Source organism: Falco cherrug, chromosome 6 (assembly GCF_023634085.1).
Source record: "Falco cherrug isolate bFalChe1 chromosome 6, bFalChe1.pri, whole genome shotgun sequence".
NCBI lineage: Eukaryota > Metazoa > Chordata > Aves > Falconiformes > Falconidae > Falco > Falco cherrug.
The window spans coordinates 88,668,180-88,690,398 of NC_073702.1; positions in this window are offsets into that span (position 1 = coordinate 88,668,180).

A 22,219-nucleotide genomic window follows, 5' to 3' on the forward strand; every position below is an offset into this window, starting at 1 on the left:
AGGTAATCGCACATAAAAGGATGAAGACATTCAGTTGTAATAGTCACTGCCTGAGCAAAAATCGGGCATCTAGAACAGAATATACATCGCATTTCAGAGCATTCTTTCTTTAAAGTTTTTAAATATTTTTTAAAAGAAAATAAGCAAGAGTTTTAAGGAACAGCAGCATTCACTGTTATAAACCAGCTAGCAGGTTGTAAAATACTAGGGGAAAGCAGTCAGTCACCCTCAAACACCAGTTCATGTCTCAGACCAGACACCAAGCGTTCTGGCACTACGTCACCGACACATACACCGATACAGAGTTATCACTGGTCCACTGCAGGTGAGTAACCCTGCAGTGCAAGAATACTTCTACGCATCACACGTTTAATGGTACTTGCGTTACTAATCACCTGAAGAACTTACCCCAAGGTTTTTAATTAAGTGCATTAAGCACCCAAAACCAGATTAACATAACATTAGTAGCAAAGGAAAAAAGATATCTTTGAAGAGGATTAATACACACGGGTCCAGCTGGCAAACTCCATCCCAAAGACCCAGTCAAATATTAGGCTACCGAGTTGTAAGAAAATGCTGCTGTTTCATCATATCCTTCTCCCCTCAGCAAACAAACACCAAAATAATCCAGAGTTTACATTTTCTCTATCTGTGGGTTCATCACAAATAGTAAAGTCCATTTCCTTCCTGTTTCCCAAAGCTGTGACAAGCTAAATGCTTACAAAATCACTTACGACAGCAGGTCTGTATGGAAAGAGAACTTCTGCCAGCCAACCCTTTAAAAGTATTAAAAACTTTAAATGGGGCTCAGGCCATGCCTCTGTTGGCTAGACTTTGACTACCAAACAGCCTGAGCAGCCACCTTACCATTTCAGATAGACTCACCCATATCAGAAGTAAGTTTTACAGTATAATACAACTTTCTAAACTCAACCACAAAACGGCTGAAGTTAAAAAACACAGTTCCAGTTCAGCTCCTGATAAATAGGTCCTTTCAGGTTAATAAGACTCACTTGATTGCCCCAGTATTACTTACAAAGTCAAACTAAGCACCAGCACAAGCAAACTCAACTGTGTCACAGATGGCACCGCTCGTTCCCAGCCCTTAACCAGAGGCCAGAATCCCATCTCCAGCACAAGAGGGGCATGTAACCACTTTGGATTCCAGTTCTTACACTCCCATTTGATAAAGCACAGCACATCATTACAGCCATCTTCTCAATGAAAAGGGAACATTTATTTTAGACATGCAAAACCAGGCAACTTAATTATGACCCTTCTGATAAGACAGTTCCTAGGTTTTCTATCAACATGTTCCCAGGCGCATTCCCAGGGGAATTCAGCGGTAACATGAAGAGCGTGACCGTTTATTTGGCTTAAGGAACACATTAATTTATCTGGCTTATAGAATTTAAACATCTGACGAATGACAGTGTGGTTGATTTTATTCATCAGCTAATTGCTTTGCCACCTGGAGCTGCAGCTTTATATATTCAGCTTATAAAAGATCTGAAAAGGATCTCAATTATTCTTTAATTTGTTCTTTGAATATAAAGTAGGAAAATCTGGCTTAATCAAACATTGTCTCAATTCTATTGGGATATGTCTAGTTACCTTATAACAAGGTAAGCTTTCATTTAATCATATGATATGATAATTCCCCACTTTCAAGCCAAGTATCCTCTTAGTTACAATCAATTTTCCACTGAAAAAATAAACATTGTCTCTTTACTGAAATCCCTGTAGAGGAAAACAGCCCTTTTAATGCAACTTGCTGTTAGCACAACCACCCTAGGAATTTTTGTGTTGGAATTCATTAAACCCCCTCATTTAGCACTGACGAGTAAATTGTGATATCCCGGAGTTTTTAGAAATGACTCTTCATACACAAGGTGATTTCTGGCATAGTTGGAAAAGTCTGTTAATGAGCATTTGGCCAGAATGCTGGGATCAGCAAAATCTGGGGGTTATCCTCTATTTTACCATACAATACAATTTTATTTTATATGGCATCTTCTGTGAAAATTGACTGCCTAATAGTCTTTGTACTTACTTTGACAACAAGTAATAAAGCGGAGAAGAGATACATCACGCACAAATTAGCTTTTCTTCAAAGATCCTGTTTAAAAATTCTGTATTTCTATGTGAAGGTAGTACTAAAAAAAGAAATAACTGGATCAGAGGGTCCTGCATAGTCATGTAACAGGTATTTGTCCACAACTGCACATCCCAGCGCTAGAGCACTTTCACCATTTACCAGAGAAAGTTTAGCTCTACAACGAGCCATGGAAAGACTGCAGGAGAGATCAAGAGTAGCCTGCACCCCTAGGTGAGTGCATCAGTACAGTTTGCTACCTGGGAACAGCAGGTTAAGTCAAGAAGTTTAAGATACCAGTACACCGAGAGTGAAGCAAACGTAGGTGTGTGTTTGCACAGGAATAACTGAGAGGGAAAAGGGGAAAAAAAGGAAGGGGGGTGGGGGGAGGTGGGGAACCACACAGAGAAACCCCAGTGAATTTGAACTGATGGAAAAATCTTTTCTTTAACACAAACCTGCTGCCTAGTACAGTCATGAGTGCTAAGCTAGTTGTAATACTTAAAACTCTGGAGTCCCCTGAAAGAAACATCCTTCTGATGAAAATGGCATGACAGGCACTGGAGAAATAATTAGATAAGGAGGCAACGTGAGGAGAAGCAACGAAACAAGTTAAAAGCGAAACTATTTGTACTAAATCCCAAAACACTGTGGAGCCAGAGGCAGGAAGGGATAAACAGAACCTGCTAGTGCTTCCACAGGCAGAACAACTCACCTTGTAGCCAGAGCACCGAGGACCTGTAACCTGGCCACAGAAAAGGCAGTGGCAATAGCAGTACATGAGGAGGAGAGTTTCAGTGGGAGAGCTAAGCAGCTGACACATCCCCATCTGGGCCACAGTGGAATGGTTTGGCAAGATCAACATGCTTATAGGAGTTCTTAGATGAGGAAGACAAGAAAAAAACAAAATAATCACTCACTAAAGGAAACAAGCGAAGATCTACCTAATGATACCTGTTTCGCATCTCTGGCTTTGGTAACACAGGGTCCAGCTCCAATTGCCTTTATATGTATAGGAAGCTCCTTGTTTTGCATACCTGGAATTTCACAGCACTCTAACGTGCACTAATGGCATTAACAATAGTGATTTGTGGTATTAACATTACACTACATATTAATTGTTTTTAATAACTTATTTTTAATATTGTACTTAGATTTGAGCAACTGAATTGCATTAGGGGGGAGCAGACATCAGTGAGGCATGTGGAGGAGAGGACTAACTTCCCCTGAAATGAATTTCTCTAGAAATTCAGATTCTGACTCTATCTGGAAGACTTTACATGCAGCTGGAGAGCCACAGTATACAGCATGAATACAAACACACAGTGGCACTTTGAATTCAAAGGCCATTGACTTCAGTAAATACAAGAAACTTGTGATTCTTGTCATAAAATGTAACAAGTGTTTCCATATCCAAATTTTATACTCTGGCTTCATGAGGCAGAGTGGAAGCTTTCAGCAAAGGAGCCTGGTATTTGGCAATACTTCCTTGAGATCTCTTCTGTGGGAATGTCATGTTTGTCCCCTCTAGCAGCTGATACACATATGAGGTTGAAGCAACCGCTGACTTAATTACCTTTGTTCATTGAATTCAGGCAACAATGCCTACATTTTCAGCACCGAAAAAAATCTTCTAATCGATCTCTCTACAGCCTCCAAGAAAGCTGGATCTTGGATGTATTCAAGCCATTGTGAATTGCCAGTCTGTTTACTTGGAGAAGAATCTGTTAAAGGGGCATACTTCTAAGAGTAAATAAAATGTTTCCAAAGCTAATGTCCAGACACATTTTCTGCCTTACAAATATCAAAAACCCAAGCACGTTTTCTCAATGCAACTTGTGGTTTACATGTTATGCAACCGATAAACCAACCCAGAATATGGCAAACTCCAAATTCAATCAGGTTGAACACCCACAACAAGCAGAATTCAGACCTAGACAGTCTGCAAAGGCTACATTTCAGTGAAATATTTGAATAATAAAGAAGTTCTAGTGTAGGTATACACCACTAGTCACTCTCGCTTCCTAATGAACTTGCCTTTTTCTGCCAAGTGGAATAATGCAACATGATCTCCAAAGCCTCACAGAGCCCAGAAAGTGATAAGGTCTGTCCTGACTTTTATACAGTGCTAGCGTAAGAACAGAGAGCGCTTTAAGTTTTGTGAGAGTGTAAAATCACTATGGCAAACAGAACGACTCCTGGCAGAAATCAGAAATACCTATGGTATACTTACAACTGGAGTATCTCCTGCCACAGCTTTTAGATCATCTACTAGTTCTTGCCCTACATTTTGAAAAACGGCCAGAAGCCAACCATGCTAGCCGTACCTATGTCATTTGGATCCCTATGTTTGTATATATTTAGGAAACACAGTTATTTGGAACTCAAGTGCACTGTTTTGGTCTGTTCCCGTTCTCTGGTTATGAAAATAGCAAGACACAACAGTAGCCCCATTAGGTTTTGACTAGCCTCAAAGAGGCTGTGCTGGCCAACAAGGAGAGTGTACTTCATTCTCCCAAACATATGGCAGCGATCAAGTGGAGCACTCAATTAGAGCTGTTCAGTGCTCTCCCAACTTAATCTTTTTTCAATGAATAATCTTTTGTTTTCTTAAAGAAATACCTATCCATGAAAAACACATGTTTAATGGGGAATTGGGACAGCATTTCCCTTATTAAAAAAGCTATTATTTTCATCTTCTAGCCTGTGTTGTTCTTTTTTTTTTTTTCCCCTTCTCCTCCATCTCTTTTGCCGCCAACAACTAACAGGAAAAGCAAAGGAGTCCCATCCTCCCCAGTTTTTAGAAACTGAAAAGCCTTGGAAGAGTTTCATGTTCATGGCGTGGGGGGTGGGGAGGGAGGGCAGGGGAGAGAGAGATTTAAAATAAAAATAACGTGCGGAACAGATCAGATCTTTTTCCCCAGTTTCCAAGCTCCGAGTGTTGCCAGAGCAAGCAATATTTCCCAGGCTCAAATTAAACACCATTGCCAATGGTCACCTCCTCTCCCATTGATCTCCTTGCCAGCTCGCAGCCAGATCAGCCTGAGAGATCCTGACAGCATTGGCAAGAGATACCGTGATCTGAAAGCCTGTGTAGCTCAAACATTTCTTTAAAAATGATCACACCACATAAAAGTAGAAACTTAATAGAGGGATGCAACTGCTGCTCCCCTTGCTTTGGCTGTGAGCATAGAAATTATACTCTTAAGCACACCACTTAATTTTAGTATAGCCCAATAATATTAACAGTCTAATTGTTTGCAGCAATAATAAACTAAAGGTATGAGAAAGACCTCATCAGTTTTCATTTCAGCTCAGTCACAGTTCCCGTCTTTTCACCTTCTCACCGCACAGAAGACAGGAGAAAAAATAAGGAGGGAGGAAGAAGAAAAAAAACTGTGAAAGTAACATCCAAATTTTCCCTGTCAACCTTCTACCACAGCAGGCAGGAACAGCTTTCCTACCAGCACTGGCGTGTAACTTTAATTCATTATAGGGCAGTCTCATTAAAATGGATATGCCCTGAACGGACACCACAGCTAGACGTTACTCAAGGACTCAGGTATACAGAGCTCAGCACCAGATTCAGTGGGTTGATTAGATGAATGTGTAATTCTCTCAGCACCTCTCAGTCGATGGATGCTATTATTGCAAGCCCTAACAAACCTGTCTTCCACAAGAATTTAGTACCTCCCCACTTTTACCGAGGAACAGATTTACTCCTGAAATAAACACACAAAAAAACCCCACGTTATAAAAAGAGTTATTTCCAATATAGGAACACAGTCCAGTGCATTCAAAATATATTGAAAAAGCAAATGTTTGTTTTACATCTTCCTCGCTGTGGATCTTTGTCAGAAACCTTGTTACCCCTTGACAAGGTAAGGCTGAAGACTTTGGAGGGAATATAATCTAAAGATGACCTGCACTGTGGAAAGAAGAAACCCAAGAAAGATTAATAAGACCATCTGAGCAAAAGCAATAGATAACACAGTTTGAAAGGCAATATTATGGCATGCACGTAAGCCAAGCCAACATTCTGTAGCAGACTATATCTCAGCAGAGAGCACAAAGCTGATAATCCTCACATCACAGCTCAGATCCAGCATCATTACATTAATTTGTGGGTATGATATTATAAGGTTAGTTATTAATTAAAAGGAGAAACAGAGAAGTGGTCGGGAAACTAAGGTGGCTGTCTTCAAGAAAGATGGGAAGCGGCATGTCTTCAGCTTGGATAGGCAATGACTGGGAAACTCTGAACAAGCCACTTGTCTTTAAAGGCTAGAAATCCCCGAGTCAGCAAACTTGTTATTACAGTCACTGAGGAAGAGGAGGTACACAACCATGGACAGCTGAGAGGACCAGTGTTAACAAGCATCAAGCAGACCGGCACTTTCACCACTCTCCTCTGAACTGGTCCAAGAGGGTTGTGTGGATGGACACAGGGAGGTTAGCCTCAGTGCGCTGCAATACAGCACTTCGGATGCTCCCAGGGAGAATTAAAAAAAATGAAAGCCACATCCACACTGAAGTTAAAAGTAGTAAGACTACAACCTGCACAGGCCACAGATGGATAAAAACTAAATGCATGGCTGATTCTCAACGAACCACATTTCTCAGACAATGAAGTGAGACAAATTCTACCCCAAGCTTAGAATGTAAAAAAGAAGCTTTTGTTTTTGTTGTTGGGTACTTGCACTACAAGCCAAGAAAGAAAGAGTTGTGACCAGTTCTGAAACAGTAACTTCAAAGATCAGACACTGCCACATGCTGAAGTGTTCAAATAGCCTCCTTTACATGAGGTGATCTGAAGTCAGCCTCCCACCCCCAAAGCAAAGCCATCAGTCTTCTGGGTTACCCCCACCGCTCCCGTTGACCACATCCTATTTTGCAGGCCTTGCTTGAATACTCCAAAGATCAAAAACTAATTAAAAAAGAAAAAAAATTAATTGAAACACCAGTATTTATAGAAGACTACTGAAAGGCTGGATACCTGATTTCATCATTTTTTCAGTCATCTCAGTGAAAGAATTCCAGCTCCTTTCCACCATAATCCGAGCTCACTTGGATTTCATCCCACGAACACAGGTAACAAAAGCTATCATTTCAGTGGTCCACGCAGTCGTACTGTTGGCAGACAGAGATCCTCGAGATCTCTTTTTCCCTAACTATACTTAGACTGGTACCCACACTATCTTTAACCTCACTTTGTTTACTAGTACAGTAATCCCATTCCCAAATAAATTAAAATACTTCCAGGCATGAGAATTAATCAGCTGTGGAGTTCCATCTCACAATAAGAAGCCACGGTCATACTGCTTGAAGATTTCAATATTAAGACTGGACAAAACACTGAAAAGCTACTGTAGGGAAGAATCTTACCTTTAGCAAAGGTATGTTGAACATCCCTCAAATACACTGCTGAAAATGTTTTTTGTGAGACCTTAACATTCCTTGATTTCCAGAATGAATTATACACAGATCCTGTGGTTTCCTCAGTTGTGGATCTACTCCTCAAATTATCTGTTGATTAAGCCATGATGCAAACTATTATTTCTTCTTAATCTCTTTACATACACACAGAGCATTAAGAGAAGCATCATGTTTCAGCCTTTCCCTTAATTTCTACAGATTTTAATCAAAACCAGCAGGCCTAATTTTCCTCCACCACATGGGGGTAAAAAAATCTAAAGTGGCACACTTAAGCTAATGGAACTGTACCCATATAGAACTGGTAAAGGTGAACCGAGCCCTGAACCAGAGTTTCAAGCTTAAACAGACTAGCAAAAGACTTGTGCAAACGACAGCATATGGAATGTATGCAATAGCTGCCTCATCAAACCGGGATGTTCTGTAGAGATAACACGACACTACAACCATGTACTTGGCTACAACAATATAGGCAGCACTGTAATTACAATAATGACCTCCCAGAGCTATTGTGTCTTTAATTAAGTCTTTAAGAGTAGGCATTTGCCACTTAATCCTAACTCACTGTAACTACTGCAGCGTATCATCTACATTTTCACAAAGAATTACTGTGTCATATTTCTGTCAGAAAGATGAAAGGGACTATTTTAGTTCAAGTGGCATTTACAGAATGAAACCGTACGAAGTAAGAGGCCCATAGATGTCCTTTTAACAGCACTTCAGACCAAGTGAACGCTTCTGTTCCCTTTCTTTCTCCTACTACTCTGCTTCCAGCATAAACTGGGAAAAAGCAGGCAGGAGGGGCTACACACAGCCAATATCACACCTGATTACACGGATGATAAAGCTGTGACAACAGATTTTAACCAGAATACAGTGCACAGCAGCAGTGCCACAAACCCAACAGTTTTCAAGTCTCGCTTAACTCTTTACCACTCATCACAGACAAACCAGCAAATGGTTCTTACCGGTGCCCACCAGCTCCCACCACACTGGCTTTGGATGGGGGAGCTTTCCTGAGATGCCTTTCCATTTGTAAGTGTTTTGAGTTATATTCAGTGCAAATGGGTATAGCCACATTATTTTCAACATCATTAACGAACTGTTATTTAGGGGTATTTTTCTATCAATCTTTCCACAAAAGTGAGGAATTCTTTCCAAAAATATGCGTGTCTGTATGCAGAAGAGTTTCTGTCTGTTGTCTGAATGGCACCACTGTTAACTCAAACACAGAGACTCTGAGTAGCTCTGTCAGTTCTACTTTACTTTAACAGACTCACAGGCACCGGAGATGAGAACAATTTTCTGCTTGTTTATTTGAGGGATTCTTATTCTAACTATGGAAACCTGACTCGGCCCGGTTTCCACATCTTTTCAGTGTCTTCTAGGATATGAGTATTTTCACTCCACTTTACCACTCGCCTCCATCAACTCAAATATCACATCCAAACATTTTGATGAATGAGAAGAATTAAATCAAAAACTATGGAAGTAGTAGGGGAATTCAGAAGTGATCGGCCTTTCGTGTGTTTCTATATCATCACAAAAGACTTCCAACTATGTCTTGCCGTCGCACACCAGGGAAGAAACAAGCACAAGATGATCTTAAGTCTTTCCTATAAACAAGGCAGGATCTTTCAGTCAACAGTCAGCACTGGTTTAACTCAAGCACTCACTGCTGTAGCCTTTCCAAAAGCACCCTCATCCCAGTATCCCACCTGACTTTGATGTCTTCTCTGAGCCGTCTATTATTTCTCCAAGTGAGTATATTCAGTTACTTCCCTGGCTGCCCTGTAAAATACTGAAAATAAAACATTGCTTGCATTAATATGCTACTGGAATGACACATACAAAAATAACACCAAAAATCTTCTCCCTTGTCATCAGAAACACTGATGTATCTTCTGCAAAGTCCTATTTTATTACTGTCTTTCTGAGCCTTGTCTGTTTGTTCAGCCCTTTTACAATATTTTCCAAAAGTGGAAAATACACACTGCTACATCACAAGATGGATGTTAACAGTTGCCCGAAGCCTGTTCCTTTCTCCTTTCCCTTTCTTTCCTACCATTTTCCAGAGTGTTAAGATAGTATTACCTCCCTGAGCTGATCTCGATAGTAATCCCCAGTTTCTAGAGCATGAGGGAAACTGGTGCAGACTGGTTCTTTTCTGCCACTTCAGGCGTTAACAGTGCTACTATACTGGGTACACAGGTTCAACCTCTTAGCAAATCCCAGTCTCTCCTGCCCACACACCATGCAAGCCTCGTTAGGTAATCAAGGCTGGCACTGACTGGTAAAAAATTGAACAAAGTTATTTTGCATTATAGCACCCAATGCTTTATTCAAACTACAAACCAAATTTAGCACACACAAGTGGAAAGGCTTATTAATAAATACCTGTTGGGGTGGACAAACTACCTGTAGAAAGATAGTTAAAAGAAAGATGTTTGAAATGGTTGATGAGAAGCAATTCAAGCTCTTTAGTACATCAGGAAGGGTCTACAAGATTTGCATATAACCAGCACTACCTGGTGGGATACCACAAAAAAAAAAAAAAAAAAAAGCAGCTTACAAAAAACTGGGTTCTTACTAGCAACTATGTAAACAAGGTATTTTCTCTTGTGACTGAATTGAGGGTGAGGAGGGAAATTACAATACTTTAATTCTTTGGATTTCAGCTAACCAAAGAAAAACAAAGATCAAAATATAGCTTCCAGAATTTCTGCTCAGTACAAGATTTTATAGTCTACTGAAACTATTCCGTTGCATTTTTTTTATTAACTCCTCCTTCTGGGCAGCTAATTGTGAAATTAAAGCAATTTTTCACAAGATTCATAAGCTCAAAGGAAACATAACTCTTACTTGCCCTAAATGAAATGTATTACTCCAACGTTTCAGAATGCTTTTCCTTGTGTTTCTACTTTTAAAGAATAATCCAGCATCCCTGTGAGGATACAGCAATGTGATAGACCCATCTTAAATTACTTCCCTAAGGTGAGAGAAGGAGCTCAACATTAATGACCTGTTCCTCTTGCCGACACTTTTGCATACCACCCTTAACCAGACCCTTCTCTCCAAGCTTGATGTGAAAAGGTCACTGGCCTTTTATCTGGAGAAGATAGCCTCTGCAAAGTCCAACCATCTCTTCGTTTCATTTGACACCAGTACAACAGCCTCTGCTCTGCTGTTACAGGACAAGCACCTCTGAATGCCTGATCACATATCTTTCTGTTACAACTTGACAGGCTCACAGTGTGAAGGATGTGTTAGAGTTCATTCCATTTGGAAAAGAACATCTTTAACCACTGAAATAGTGTATCTCTCCCTTTAGAAGATGTGCTAAGCAATTGCAAGTTCTTCTTGACAATTAGAATCACATCCCAAGACTTGCCATTGATTTCAGCAAGCTTTAGATCAAGCACATTTACCAAATGAGACTGATTTCTTCAAGGAATTTAGGTAAATGCTACAATAGTCTCAGGTGCAGCACAACGTGACCTACAGACTCTCATACTTTCACACTTTAAGCAGGATGGGTTTCCCCACACACATACAACTGCCCCTTTTTAAAACTTGATTACATCACAAAAATATTTTACTAATGAAGTTATTATTCCTACGCAAGACAGTTGTTGGCTTGTTTTTTTTTTAATTCCACTAGGCTGAATCACCCTTTCAGATACTACTTCTGGTCAAGCTCTAAAACAGTTTCTTTTAAAGTCATCCCAGGAGTGTGAAAGAGGTATCTTTACAGAGATTTCTGAAATTCAATTCTCTCACAGCATATGCATCCCAACAAATGGAACAGGAAGAGTCAATGAATTTGCCTTTTTCTTTTTCTTTTTTTTTTTAAGACCTTTTTCTCTTATTTCAGGCAGAAATCCCTTTCATGCACTGAAAATTAGGCCAGCTTTAGGCACTTCAGGCATGCAAAATACTGACAGGGATGCAGTAGGCAAAACCTTTCTGACCACAGAAATATCTGTCTCATAAAGACAAAAGTAACATGAAAGTCCAAATTAAGTATATGACTAGTAGCAAGAAATGAACAGATACATCCAGGTTCAAGCTCAGCATATACAAAAAGGAAGCTTTAAGAAACAGGCAAGTCTGAAGAGCAGACTGAAGGGGGTGGGATAATAATCTGCCAATGCAAACCAGACTGTTGCCAACAGGAAAGGGCTAATCTGTCCTCCTCCATGGCAAACAGACCAAGAAGTTAGCCTGCCGCAGAGAAGGTTCAGGGCAAGACAATAAGGGTAGAGAACCTGAAGCCTTCTGATGGTTAGGAAACTGAAGCCTGGAAACAGATTGCTGTGGCCAGGAACAGCAGAGGCTCCACCAGTGGTGGCCTTTGAGGAGACTGCTTTCTCCAGAGCAGCATCAGCAGAGCTGATCCTGCCTCAGGGGCAAACAGCATATACATTTGGATTCTTCCCAACTACTTAAGGTGGGAGCAGGATCCCGCCCACCAGGGATTTTTGCTATTGATTTTAATGCATGAGGATTTCTTTCTTTTTGTAAACTTTCTGTTGATGATTAAATACGGCCTAAGAAGGTGTATTTCTGCTGAAGAGAACACAGAATCTGTGTTTACAATGCCTTGTGAAAGCTATGCAGTTCATCAGTGACAGCATAAAAGGTGGAGAACGGTCCCCACCCCCAGCATCCTATGTTGTACATTGTTATATACAGAACTGCTCTTGTTGAGTGAGCCAACTGGAAAGCAGACAGAGGCAGGTACTGATATTACACCAGAACATATTGTCTCTGCTAGAGCCAACTTACCGTCAAATGAAGCTGCCAATTATTCCCAAGTCACTGATATATTATTTTTTTTAATCCCAGAGAATGATCTTCTGCTGGAGGCTTTTTCACACCCATGACTCTGAAGTATCCCTGGTGGCATGTTGGCTAATTAAGAGCAAAATCCATCTCTTGATGAAATAACACTGCCACTGGAAAAGATTTCTACAGTTAGAAAAAAATGCTTAATCAGGCTAGAAGGAGCAGCATCCTAACACATGCACTAAGCACAGGAAAGAGGTCTACAGCTAGCAATTAACAATGATGAAAAGGACAGTGATTTAAACCATATTGCCATGACATTTTTATCAAACTAAATGAGTTTGCTAGGCCCAGCGGCTGCATATGCTTATTGTCATTTAATGTTTGGATAGCAACACATCAGGCACCAAGTATCAGGAGGTGCCGAATTTAATAAGTCATTTTGACACTGGTGTGAAACGAGCAAATCAGCATTCTGAGGAATGTGTTCACACTCTGAGCAGACAGGCAGACATCCTAAGCATGTGAGGTGACACCAATCAACAAAAAAAAAAGGGAGGCGGGAAAGAGAGGGAGAGAGAGATGAAAGCCAGGAGAAGAAACAGGCAGCAATACTCTGATGAAAAACTAGTTCTGTCCTGTCTCCTGGTTTGGCTGGTTGGTGTCAACAAGGCAGATTTCACTAAGGCTGAGATACACTGCATATCTTCAACGGCATAAATCTCATGTATTATTTAAGCCCTACATGGATTATCTCAAATGAACTAAAATTAATGTCATGGAAACCTTTCAGGACTTTTTATTGCTTTAGCAGCAATGCAAAATTCCTGCCACGCGCACAGTTAATCAGAACTTGTTTTTTAGCACAACAAGGCTGGCTCTGCACATGTACTTTGAGAGCCTCTCAGACACTTTCTCCCCGAAGCCCAGAGGAGTTGTGCCTGTGTGAGTAAACTAAGGCTCTGGCTTTTCACGACTTTCAAAGAACCGGCAGCAGTTTTGATCCTAGCGCCTCTGCCCGCCGCAGATTGGCTGCTCGTCTGTCCCTCGCCTTCCAACCCTATTTATATTCTCTTTACCTCAGGGTATGTCTGTAGTGCAGAGGTACCCGAGTTCCTATAAAACTCGCCAGCTCAGGTGCTGCTGTAGAGCAGGTTGTGGGGAGCTCAGTGCAGATTAATTTACCCCTGCTGTCACTAATTCATTTAAAGCTAGTTTAGCTGTGTCTACCTGACTGACTCAGTCCCCATATTCATCCTTACCACCATGTCCCCATCCTCACCCCTTCACTTCCAAATGCTCCGTATTTCATCACTAATCTTTTCAGTGGGCTGATCCATTTCTAAACTAGTCCCTTTTCTTCCCCCCAAGAAAACAGTTGATACAAATTCAACAATACTTCTGCATTTTGAGATTTATCTCAAACTGTGCCTTAACTACAGGGCTCACAAACCATTTCCCCCAGTCCTGAATGGCTAAAAATGTGAAGATCAAAGTCTCAGAAGAAAAATGTCATCTCAGAGCATTAGTACATACATTAGGGTATGACAAAACAACCACTACGATGAAGAACAATTAGGCACTTGGGAACATAACCTAGAGTAGGAGCAGCATTAGGGAGATGTGGTGGAAAGGGAGGAAGAAAAGAGATGAAAGCATCGTCTTCGTATGTGCTGTAGATGTCCCATCAACAAAAGTGAGAATAAATCTACTTCCCTCACATACACTGTTTGGACTTATCCCCCTCTTCCTCATTTGAACTTGCACTCTTCCCCACAAAAGATCAGAAGTTTGAGCCATCTCTCAAGTAAATGCATCAGCAAAACAAAAAAGGAGAAATGAGATGCCATTGATACTGGAACCAAGTAATTCTATGAACATGCATAACCCACATTTGGTGGGGTATCCACTAAAAAATATGGACAGTTACTATTTTTCTGGGCTGATAGGAGGTCTCAAAAGAATAGTGTCAGGTTTGCAACGTCAAATAGAAAACAGGCTGAGATGATCTCCTTACTTATCAGAGGAACTCTTTATCCCCAGGCACTGCTACAGCTGGTTGAGTCACAGATTACATCAAAAGGCTGGTAGTCTCTCCCTCCACCCCCAAAAGCAGTGACCAAAACAAATACTGTCTTCAGTACAGCTCCAGCAATGGAGCAGAACATAAACATCTCACCCACAAGCCTCCTACAAGATGTGATGCTTCACACCTTCAAGAGATTCAGGGCACAGCAGCTTCCACTTCAGCAGGGACATGCACACTGAATTTCCCCAGCCCTCACACACAAGTGAGGCACAGGCTGGGGGGCATTCGACAGGATTGAGGGGTTCGAATTCAGTGGGAACTCTCTGGCAGCACATTGACAATTCTGGGTTATTCAAGTCAAAAGCGTGTTATATTGACTGTCAAACTTTTCAATAAGGACTGAAACAAAAGCAAGAGGGGCTCTGGGACCACAAAAATCCTAGTAACAGGAAGAGCTACATATGATGCTGGACATGGAGCAAGGGACACACAGCTGTGAAAGACCAAGGGAGCAGGAGGAGGATTACTGAGCATGCAGACTTGCAAGCCGATCAGAGCCATCCAGCCAGAATGCGCTCAAAGACAGGGGAAGCACTGGTGCTCAGCCAGGTATGATACTCTTCTCAGGGCCCAGAGTACATCCCCCACTTCTAGGATTTAGTAGGCTAAACTACAGAGTTTAGCTGGCTGATCCAAGGTCAGCTCAGCCACTGATAAGAGCCGTTGTGAAAAAAAGCCAGAAGCAAGGACCTGCCCCTCATTTCCCTTGGGAACTGCTTTTAAGCTGGGGCTTTACCGCTGGCCCCCACCAGTGAGGGCTGGCTGCTCTGCAAGGGGCAGGAAGCCGGGAACAGAGCAGGATAATAAAGCAGGAGCAAGCACTGACGTCACCAACCAGAGCTGGGACAGAAATCAGCAGGTTCGGGTCAGGATCAGGGCGAGAGACAGCGATCGGAGTCAGACATAGTCCAGTGGTCATGCAGTGAGTCTGCAGTGGTGGGGCAGGTCTGATGTCCAGCCAGGAAGCCGGTCAGCAGGTCCAGGTCAGGGTCAGAGTTGTGGCACTATGAGACTGTCGCAGATACAGCTGCTGTAAGGCTGTGACGGAACACAGTTAGGGGCCAGCAATAAAGCTCCAGCTTAAAAGCAGTTCCCAAAGGAAAGGAGGGGCAAGCCACCACTTCTAGTTTTCTTCACAACAGCTTTTATCAGTGAAGGAGCTGACCTTGGACTCTGCCAGCTGAACTGTAACCCAGGCAGCTAAACTCCTGGAAGGGGGCTGTGCCCCGGGCCTGACACCTCTAATTCCTCAGGCCCCGCATCAGTTGTCTCACTGCTACTCAGAGGAAAGAGCATGAGACAGAAAAGAGGTTTTGATGGACCAGGTTGTCTGCTCTATTACTACTCATTGTAAACTCCAGCAAGACTGAGGTAAAAGAAAAGAAAAATTGCTGAAGGCAAAAACCAGCGCCTGTTACAGCAAAGCTCAAAGGCCACCCATCAGCTGAGGAAAGGAAGTTCTCAGCCCTCTGAAATTCAGTCTCTTCTCCGTGACCACAGGTTGCAAATATTTTTTTATTTTCTTTAGTGTTCAGAAGCCAGCCCATCTACATTCTAAGTCCCTGCAGGGAGAGCAGCCAAAGCAAAAAGCAGAGAGGAGGGACTTCAGATGTACACATTCTCCATCCTTGTTTAACTTGGGGGGTCGGGGAGGAGGGAAGAGAACTATGGACCCAAATCACTTTCTTCTTTTATCCTTCATGTAAAAGGTATATCCAAACATCACACCAAAGCTGCACTTTCTGTCTTCAGGCTGCAGCAGTTTACACAGCCCAATTTAAAATGTCTTGCATCCCCTGGAATGTGTAAAAGGTGCAATAAAATTTTTACAAGCTGAAATTATAATAGACTTTTCCCTCTTTGGTTTTTCTTCCCACACTCTCTCCTAAGGCCTCACAGTTCAGCGTGCGGGCAGCACAGCCTTTTGCCATCCAGTTGCTGCATTGCAACATTAATAGTAGACAGCAAAGGCATATCAGCCCAAGATTACAAGAAGGCTTTTTTGTGTCCTTCGTCCTTAGTTAATATCTTTTCCTTCCATGTAGTTACATTGGCACTAACCCAATACCCGAGAGGGCAGCGCAACTCCAGCAGTCTGGTGGGAAGATGGTGCTAATGCAGCTTCTTGGTTAGCTGCCAGGCGCAGCATGAACAGTGCACAGAGTACTCATCTCCCCAAAGAAGAGCCAGCATGTTTTCTCCCTGTTCTCTGAGCTGCTAGCATGCACAATGCTGCAGAGCATGAAATCCAACGCTGTCCCTGAGCTTGCATCACCAGAGGTACAATTAGGTCATGTTGTGAGTAGATGTTTCAAAAGAGACCCCAAACCCACTTAAGTGAGGACCTTCCACTTGGGAAGGAGCATGAGTGCACAAATATATCCCTTTGCTTCCGTCTTAAAATGAAATAGAAGTGATACCAGAAACACTTTCCAAAAGAGCTGCAGAATGCTTCTGCTTTTTTCCACGTGCAGTAATCCGTTTTGTGCCTGCTTTTTAAAACACTGACTCCTCTCTACTCCTGCAGAGCTCGTTGTTATGCTGCCTTATTCAGTCAGGTTGCACCTGCTAAGTATGCTCTAAATCGGGGACACCACCCAGACAGTGAAGTACTGTGCAAGCTAAATAGGAACAGCAGAACTTCGGCCCCAAGGGAGATTTACTCTCCACATCTTCAAGCCTCAACAGCTCTAACTTGTCATTCTTTCATTTTGAGGTGGAGAAACCAGAATACTAAATCCCATCAGGAGATGCCCAAGCGTGTCTGATATTTTGGGTTGGTTTTTTTTCCCTTAGCCTACCACAAAAAAAAAAAAAAAAATATCACAGTTTCACTGTGGTTGTGGGGGGAGAAAAGAAAAAACCTGGTATGATTCAAATGTTGAAACCAGTGACAAGTGACCCATGTCAGAGATTTTGTTTTACTAAAGCAGGTACCACAGATGGAACAGAGTGTTTCCACTTTAAACAAGAATGGCTCAAAATTAGTAATGAAGCCACCGAATTACACAGCCCAAATACAAAACTCTCTGCATGCATCAGGTATACAGTTCAGAGCAAGTAAAAGCAGCAGATGGACAAGTTTATGCTCTCCTGTTCATTTCCCAGTCAAGTTATAAAGATAACTGCTTGGTTTCCCCCCCAGACTGGCAGCTTTTGGACTGACAATCTACAGTGTGGCCATATATGACACAACAAGATTTTGCCCATTTCTAAGGAAGGACAGATTCCAAAGGTGGTGTGAGCTAGTGAAATACTCATTATTTCATGTTCCTGCTACATGCAACCTGCAGACATTAGTTAAAATTTTCAGGACACCAAGGAGATAAGAAAGGTCATTTAGAAGCATCAACGAGTTTAAAAAAACAAACAAATGAAAAAAAAAAACCACAAAAAAACAAGTGCCTCCTGACTCCCAAAGTAAACATCTGCTGGCCAAGGGTCAGCACTGTTATCACTGCTACTGTGACCTCCAAAGGCAATTTCACTGCTCTGACATTCGCTGAGGTACAATACTGACCAGTAGAGAGAAATCAGTGCTGGGAGACTGGAGACCCCTTCCAAGAAAGGGAAATTGATGATAGAACTCCCACCATCATGAAAGTCATGAAAGATGAGAAGTACAAGGAAAACACTGCCTAAGTAATAACACAGAAGATTTTTGTATTCTCTTCCTCCAGTTCTTCACTAACAGAAATAATTTTGCTTTCTGAAGACCATGCCCAGGCATTTGCTAATGCACAATCTTTTACAGCATCCATTGGAGGCTGAGAACATAGCACTGCTGCTTCCTACTGAAATAGGCTGGGAACCGCCCTGTATTCTTACATTTTTCTGCTGATTTAACTTCACTCTTTTATTTAAAATATCTTTGTTTCCATGGGTATTTCATGCTGGTTGAGGAAGCTATATGATGGGAAATTACATTTTAATGATTAGCGTACAGAACAAAACAAAAACCCCATATGGCAACAGAAAGGCTGGATTAGCTAGGACTCTGGAGCAGAGAAAGCCAACATCCCACACAGCCGCTTTCTGGGTCCAAAAACGGATCCAAGTTAGAGTTGTACTAATTACACCCAGGTGTAGAACAAGAGCTGGTTTTCATTTCTTTTCAATCTAAACCAAAGGAGTGTTTTTCACTCTAGATTAATTTGTCCAGAGGGTCTTTAAGGGGTGTGGCTTTAATTTGCATCTGGCTTCAGTTTCGGGGTTCCTAGCAGCGCACTTTTCTGAACTCTTATCAAATTAATTGAGCGCTCATGGACAACTCAACTCAGCACTCATGCGTAAATTACCTGGGTGCACAAGCGTGAGGCAATTAGGTTCTCATGCATTAATTGATTGGGCACCCATGCATGAATTAACTGGGCATGCAAGCGTGAGCCAATTGTGCACTCGGGGGTGAACCGATTGGGCACTCGAGCGTGAACTCATCGGGCACTCATGCGTGAACCACCTGGGCGCTCAGGTCTGAATGCAGTAAACCCTGCAACTTCCACCAATACGTTCTGCCCTTTCCCTCTGTGGAAAAACACATAGCAACTGTTTCAGCATTAATCCACATAAACTACTTTCAACATCCTCACAATCTTAATACGCAGCAATTAGCAGCTGCACTCCTGCCCCTGTGGGCCAGGCAGGAGGGGTAAGCGCCGCATCCTGCACACTGTGACCAGCGCAGCACCACAAGCTGCTCAGTCTGACCGAGCACCTCCCTGCTGCGCTGGGCACTTGTTAACGCTTCCTTTAACAAGCCCTGACCAAGACCCTCAGCTCAACTCCCCAGCCCTGCCAAGTGCTCTTGGGCTCCCTGGAGAGCCTGCTGGAGGGGACAGTTTGCCCTTCCACACCCCACAGCACGGCAGCGTGCAGCTCCCACCGGCTTTCCCAGCCACGCTGACACTCCCCAGAAGATGCTCTTGGATCCCGTGTGTGGAGACAGCCCTGGCTGCAGGCCACTGGGGCAGATGCTTGAACCAAAACTCAAGTCATCTCTTCCCGTCACCTTCCCATCCCTCAGGACCTTGCTCCGGTAGCCTCAACCTCTCCACTTTCCACCTGATTACACACTGTTTGCACCTACCCCCTCCAGACACGATGGACACACCACAACCCCTCAAATTCACAATACCAGAACCAATACTCCTTCATGAGCCTCAAAACCACTCAAATTATTGGTGTTGCAGGCCATGCCAGACCTGGGTGCTGCCTGCGTTCTCCACCAGTTACTGTAGTGCACAAAACAGTCTCCACTGGGGGAACTTTTATTTAAGTTATTGCAAATTAACACGAACTTCTAATCACTGTTTCAGGTATCAAGAAAGAAGAAAACATAAGCAATTAAGCACTTTAAAAAGCACCTTTTCTCCCCCTTTCCTAGGCTCCATTTAAGCCAAATATACCTTGCTAATCTCAGCTTCTCTTGCTCGAACCACGGGTTACACGTCCCAGCTGTCTCCGTGAAACAACAGGCAGTGCACGAGGCTGGGGCTGTGTATGCAACAGTTCCTTCTGCCTTCCCCTGCCTCTTCCACTCCCCCTGGCTTCCCAGTGTCACTGTGCTGGTACAGGTCACCCATGGCCACAGTCATTCAAAGTGTCCCTGCCCCGATGTGGCTTGTCCATAGGCTGCGGTGATTCAGGCATGCATCCCCTGGGCATGGGGCATCCTCTTCCATGCATGTCTTCTCTGTCCTTTTCCTGTCTGGATGTCTCCTCCAACATCTCCCCACGCTGTCCACTCTGGGGCACTGCAGGGTCCTCTAAGGGCCTGGCACTTTGGGACACCGTATCAACTTCAGGGCCAGCTGCCACCTGCACAGGGCAGTTCATGGTGCCTGCTCACAGGAATAACGCTGCAGCCCCTGAATGCCAAACCCTGCCACATGTATTCAGTGTGGCACTAGTGTGACCTCATGACACACTTGGGGGGTGAACGCATTGGGTACTCATGCAAGTACTAATTAAGCATTCATGCATGAGTAAATTGGGTGCTCATCCAGAACTAATTGGACTCTCAAGCATGACATGATTGGGCTCTCAAGCATGAACTAATTGGGTGCTCATGCACGAACTATTTGAGCAATAAAGCATGCAGTAATTGGGCACCCATGCGTGAAGTAATTGGGTGATCAGGCATGAACTAATAGGGTGATCATGCATGAGCTAATTGGGCACCTATCCCATGCATGGACTAAATCGGCACTCATGCATGAGCTAATTAGGTGCCCATGCACAAATGTAGTAAACCCTGCAATTTAATTTCAGTACCTTACACCCATTACCCCCACAAAACACATATTTAAGAGCTGTTTCAACATAAATACATTACAAAATTTACTTTCAACATCCTCACAACCCTAATATATAGCAATTATAAACTTCATGCTTCCTTATCTGCAGAATAAACAGTGGGGATTAACGTCGTAGCAATGTGTACACATGCTCTCTAAAATTTAATTTCTTGCCCCACAAACAACATTACAGCAGAGAACAGAATTCTAGAATCATTTAGGTTGGAAAAGACCCTTAAAATCATTGAGTCCCACTGTTAACCTAACGCTGCCAAGTCCACCCTAAACCATGTCCCTAATTGCCATGTCTACAGAGTCAGGACATCTTACCCATCACAAACTCTACCCTTTGTCCTGGTAGACCAGAACATATGGGGTTTCTATCACCGCAAAGCGCACATGCACTTACTAAAATTCTCGTCCTGCCCCCAGGGAGCCAGATTATAGGGGTTATCACCATCATCACAGTCTGAACTTTTATCTGTTAAAAGCTCCACCCCTTGACCTTGTGGACTAGATTATTGGGGTCAACCTTATCACAGGCTGACTACATGTACTCTTCACAACCGTCAACCCTCATCCCCATGGATCAGACACTAGGGGTTAATACTGTAACAACCTGAATGCATACGTATGATTATGCCTCTCATGTATAAATTGCAGGGCTTGCTGCATTCATGCATGAGTGTCCAATAAAGTCACACAGGGATGCCCAACTAGTTCACGCTTGAATGTTCAGTACGTTCATGCATGAGCAGGCAATAAATATGCGCATGAGTGCCCCATTACTTTATGCATGGGCATACAAATAATTCACACCCGAGCAGCCTATCAGTTCATGCATGAGGGTCCAATCAGTTCATCCTTGAGAGCCCAGTGAATTAAGATGTGGGTTCACAATTAATTCACATCCAAGTGCCAAATTAATTTATGCCAGAATGCCCAAGCAGTTCATGCATGAGTGCCCAGTTAGTTCATGCATGAGTGTCCTGTGAACTTACACTTGATTATCCAATTAAGCCCTGCATGGAGGCACAATTAATTCACGCTTGAGCACCCAATTAGCTCACACATGGGCATCCAATTGGTTCAAGATGCCCCACTAGCTCACACGTGACTGCACAATCAGGTCACACACCATCACTGAATTCATGCATGAGAACCTGACCATTTCGTGCATGACTGCACAGCTCACTTGAGATAGGCACCCGGTTTACTCATGCATGAACACTCAATTAGTACATGCATGAGCACCTGATGATCTCACGACCACTGTACTGGACACGTGTGGCAGGCTTCAGCATCCAAGGGCTGCAGCAGGGCCAGTGTGGGAGGTGGCTGTGAGCTTCCCCATGAGGGTGGCAGCGGGCACTGAAGCTGATGTAACTGCCCATGGTATCCCAAATTGCCAGGCCCTCAAAGGAGTGCACAGTGCCCCACTGCAGAGATGTTTAAGAAAGAGAAGCAGGTACAAGGGGAAGAGACACATGGGGAGATGGTAGAAGGGACACATGGAGG